The 4,671-nt window shown below is 40.9% G+C and overlaps 1 non-coding gene across 1 annotated transcript; it reads left to right on the top strand.

Moving 5' to 3' along the window:
- The first annotated feature begins 2,525 nt into the window (after window positions 1-2,525).
- trnak-uuu (transfer RNA lysine (anticodon UUU)) lies at window positions 2,526-2,598 on the top strand. The gene has a single exon. It is a non-coding gene; the product is annotated as a tRNA-Lys (tRNA).
- Window positions 2,599-4,671: the final 2,073 nt, after the last annotated feature.

Raw genomic sequence — 4,671 nt, 5'->3', positions numbered from 1 at the left:
CACTCATGTCTCCCTTCTAACAATGTTCAGGTCCTCCACTACTCATGTCCCTCGTAACATGTTCATATCCTCCACTCACTCATGTTCCTCGTAACAATGTCAGTCCTCACACCACTCATTTCCCCGTAACAATGTTCAGGTCCTCCACCCACTCATGTTCCCCCGTAACAAAGGTTGTGAACAATGATTATTCAACTTCTGTTCTGAACAGAAAGAGACAAAAGAGATTAAAAAAAGTATTGTTTGAATGTTCTAGAACTGAAGTCCTCACCCAGACCGTAACACTACCTGCTATTAAACTAAACAATATAGCCTGCAAATACAATGTTTCCCCGTTGAAATACAGCATTCAGTATTCATGCCTTGATGGGGTTCTTTGACACCCGTGCGACAATTTCAACACAGACCTAATCAGGRAAAAATAATCTGCTGACTGTTTCCGTGTGATGAAGCTGCTATAATTCATTGATATTTATCGATACATAGACATGTAATGGAAAGTTAATTTACTACTAAATCAATGGGATAATTAGTGGAATATTTAGACGGTCGATGTGTGTGTGAGCTGCTTGGGGCACTAAATGATTGTGTTTAATAATGGCCTCATTATATCATGGTGAATTTACAGGTCAGTGCAATAGATTATATCATTGCCTTTTTGGTTGCTATACGATGTGAATAGGAATTGCGTAATTGTAGAGACAAGCGTTCTGCCTGCATTACTACTGGATTATTACAAACAGAAGACAATTGAACCTCAAATTATCTTTAAAAGGGAGGGATTTACAACCTCGGAGAAGAAGTTCAAGTAAAAAAAAATACGGCTTTGTTTTTTAGCATTTATCCAGACGGCTTCACCACGGTGAGTTAACATAGAGGAGACATCTCTATAAACATTGTCTAATCTCCGACAACAACAAAAATGATGTGGCCCACCAATTGTCATTATCCTGTGAATGAAATACAATGCATTTCTGTCAAAAAGGTCAATGGTGGAGAAAAAAAAGAAATATAGGGTCAGATATAGCAGAGGGTTGGAGAAGGTTGTGGCCGATTCCATAAGGTAGATAAAGTGATGAATTTGTAATGGCCGCTCTTTCTCACCACATCACCACTTCTCTGAGGTACGGCAGTTAAAAATGGGGAGCGTAAAGGGAGACTGGACCGGTCAAGTGCCGTTAACGAAACGAGAGTGACCTTTTTCTTTTTTGAATGGCTCCCAGTTTGTTTGGGGCGATTTGGTTCATCGTCCTGGTRAGTCAGGCACGTTGAGAACCCTGAGGTCTCTCTGACATGTAGTGTAAGTAGCCAAGCGGTTGATGGATGACTCTCATTTTCCTGTCAACCTTGAACTACTTTTTATGTCTTTCTTGATATCGCCTTGATGTGACTTCATTCACCTGTACAGTCCGGAGAGAAGGAGATTTTTACGAGACAGAAAGAGGGAGAAACGGCAGAGAGAGAGAGAGAGAGCATGTCTATCAATTTGAACATAAATAGGCAGGTGTGCATTTCAACCATAGAGCTGTGATCGCTACAGTACATACAGAATCCGAGCCATTCATAGGATARTCAAGGACAGAAATGGGCATGAAATGATAAACTCTTTAATATTATATGGCGGAAAAAACAGATACAGGTAATTGTGGACATGAATCAGTCATTTTGTTTTAAATGCAATCACCCTATTTTGCAAAGGGGATCCCAGAAGCCCTGTGAATGTAGAGTTAAATATTGTCTATCTTATGTTCAGATCCCGTCTTTCATGGGTCATACATTTGTCTGTTCAATCGCTTTCTGTACATCACTTTGTAACCTTGGCATCTACTCCAGCTAGACATATCATGTCACTATTATTAAAAAATGATTTAAAATATAACTAGTGATTAATAATATAACTAATGATTAATAACATAWTTAATGGTTAATAACAGTTAACTTCTTATGGCTTGGGGGCAGGATTTCAATGTCTGGATGAGAAGCATGACCCAAATAAACTGCCTGTTGCTCAGGCCAAGAAGCTAGGATATGCATATGGACAGACTTTAATCAGTCATCGAACAGGGAGTTTAATCTCCCTGTTTGAAGACTGATTAAAGTCTGTCAATCACACAGCATCATCTGATTTAGGAATTTGCAGTGTGCCAGGCTTTTGGGAGAGACAATTGTCATGTAAAGTAGCATTGGTTTGTTTTGTTTTCGTGGGAGATTAGTACTGTAAAGCCACATTGGTACTAGTGCTGATTCATTGAGTAAAGAAAGCAGAGATTACACACATAAAAACACTGACCACGACGTGATTTGAACAATTAACCTTCTGATCTGGAGTCAGACGTGCTACCGTTGCCCCACAAAGTCTTGGACAAATTGCATCTTTGGAGGGGATGCCTAGTTCAGATTTYGTTGACTGTATMATTTGGAATGGAGGCCTGGTTYTCTGGGGAAATGTACCATCTGACAATGCCCCCTCGTMAGCASKTGCCTCTGCCCGRCAGGTTAGKTGTATGAAAATARGSAWWTGCAGAGCCCRGATAGCTCAGTCGGTAGAGCATCAGACTTTTAATCTGAGGGTCCAGGSTTCAAGTCCCTGTTTGGGCGTGGCTTTAATGTTCACCTTCCTTCACTAGGAAGTCGTTCTACACTCTCATTTTCTATGACTTTCCATGACATGTTCACCTGTGGACAATACACTCCCAGAGCCAAAACAGCTTAGTCTGAAGACTTTAGGATTTTTAATCTGAACCTCCAGGTTTAACCTCTCTGGCGCTGGTGTTCTGCTAGCATCCCACCTCGACAACATCCGGTGAAATTGCAGAGCGCCAAATTCAAAATACAGAAAGAGTCATAATAAACATTCACAAAAATACAAGTGTTATACATCGGCTTAAAGATTAATTTCTTGTTTATCCAGCCGCTTTGTCAGATTTCAAAAAGGCTTTACTGCGAAAGCATACCACGCGATTATCTGAGGACAGCGCCCCGCTTACAAAAGCATACAAACATATTCCAACCAAGTAGAGGAGTCACGAAWGTCAGAAAGAGCGATAAAATGAATCACTTACCTTTGAAGATCTTCATCTGGTTGCAGTCACAAGAGTCCCAGCTACACAATACATGTTTGTTTTGTTCGATAAAGTCCCTTTTTATATCCCAAAAACTCTGTTTTGTTGTCGCATTGTGTTCAGTAATACACTGGCTCAAAGGTGGTCAAAACATGTCAAACRATGTTTATAATTAATCCTCACGTTGTCAATTGTCTAAATAATCGATAATATTTCAACCTGACAATAGCTTATTCAATAGAAAGGAAAAACAACGAAGGGCGCGCACTCTGTCACAAGCTCAAACCAGCACTGCATGCTTCCTCAGTCCACTGACAGAAAGTTCTCATTCTTCTTCATTTTTTCAGAAAACAAGCCTGAAGACTGTTGACATCTAGTGGAAGTCATAGGAACTGCAATCTGGGTCCTAACCCATTAGAAACTCAATAGGCATTCAATTGAAAACTACCCACATCAAAAAAATGCCACTTCCTGGATGGATATTCCCCAGTTTTCTTTTCGCCTGCCATATCAGTTCTGTTATACTCACAGACATTATTTTAACAGTTTTGGAAACTGTAGAGTGTGTTCTATGCAAATCTACAAGATATATGCATATCCTAGCTTCTGGGCCTGAGTAACAGGCAGTTTACTTGGGGCACGCTTCTCATCCAGATGTCAAAATACTGCCCCCAAGCCATAAGAAGTTAAACTCCCTGTTCGAAGACTGATTTAAGTCTGTCAATCACACAGCATCATCTTATTTAGGAATTTGTGCCAGGCTTATATCATTCTGATCTGGAGTCAGACGCGCTACCGTTGCACCACTAAGTCTTGGACAAATTGCATCTTTGGAGGGGAGGCATAGTTCAGATTTCACATTCACGACTCAGGTGACTCAGTGGTAATCATTCACGACTCAGACGACTCAGTAGAAATCATTCACGACTCAGACAACTCAGTAGAAATCATTCACGACTCAGATGACTCAGTAGAAATCATTCACGACTCAGACAACTCAGTAGAAATCATTCACGACTCAGACGACTCAGTAGAAATCATTCAGTTTCTGCTGGAGCGACAGACGCCACAACGTCATCCATCACCCTATGACAGCCCTTTGCTGGTTCATCTATCTCATGCGGAAGGGTTTTTGCAAAATCCTACCCCTTCAGCCATTTATCCAGCAGTCTGTGAGGTTGCACATATAGGGCTCTAAGGGTGCTCGAACACCTACCATTTTGCCCTCATTAGAGACATTTTGCCTTCATATAAGAAAAGTGCCCTTGCGGATTGTTGATGTTTTTATTTTTTATTTTATTCTCTCTTGTAACTGTAAATGTAACAAATTGCCCATCAAACTAGTCAATTTCACAAGCTTTTGAATCTTAGAAAATGTCTGTACTGCTACTGTAGCAGTTCCCCAAAGGTCTGTCCACGGTCCTGGCAATGTTGCTGTGAAGAGAGCCTCTAAACAAGATCTTGCTTAAGGCCTCCAAAAAGCTAGAACCGGCCCTGAGTGAGGCTGTGGGAGTGAGGGGGCGGTGGGTTGTGGTGGCTAAAGGACAGCTAGCTAACTGTGAGGATAATCTCTATTAATGTGCTGATGAATAGGTTAAGGCACTGGATT

Source organism: Salvelinus sp. IW2-2015, unplaced genomic scaffold (assembly GCF_002910315.2).
Source record: "Salvelinus sp. IW2-2015 unplaced genomic scaffold, ASM291031v2 Un_scaffold1690, whole genome shotgun sequence".
Classification (NCBI taxonomy): domain Eukaryota; kingdom Metazoa; phylum Chordata; class Actinopteri; order Salmoniformes; family Salmonidae; genus Salvelinus; species Salvelinus sp. IW2-2015.
This window is presented reverse-complemented; position numbering and strand designations above follow the sequence as displayed.